We start from the raw sequence: 334 nt of genomic DNA, 5'->3' as shown, positions 1-334 counted from the left end.
CCAAAGAGACGATTAAAAAGATCACAGCTACGGCAACTAGTTGTCCCACATAACGCATAATAAACTGCTATAGGCCTAATTTTATTTGGTATTTTTATTTTATTTGTTATTACACAGTAGCCTACAGGCTACATGTGTCAGTCCGTGGCCAATGAATGTTGCTCCTCGGAAGAGATAACGCGCTGATGGGTCCTGGACTGCTGGTCGTGAATGATCTTGCAATGTAGAAGACGCCTACTTGTCCCCAAAAAAAATTACTTGTCGTCCTTGGCTACCTAAATATTTACATTTTAGTCGCTGCTTCTCCAACGAAGGAGGTTGAGTTGAGGCGCTG

The sequence above is a fragment of the Nannobrachium achirus genome (genome assembly GCF_963921795.1).
Source record: "Nannobrachium achirus genome assembly, chromosome: 4".
Lineage (NCBI taxonomy): Eukaryota > Metazoa > Chordata > Actinopteri > Myctophiformes > Myctophidae > Nannobrachium > Nannobrachium achirus.
Note: the sequence above shows the minus strand (reverse complement) of the source record.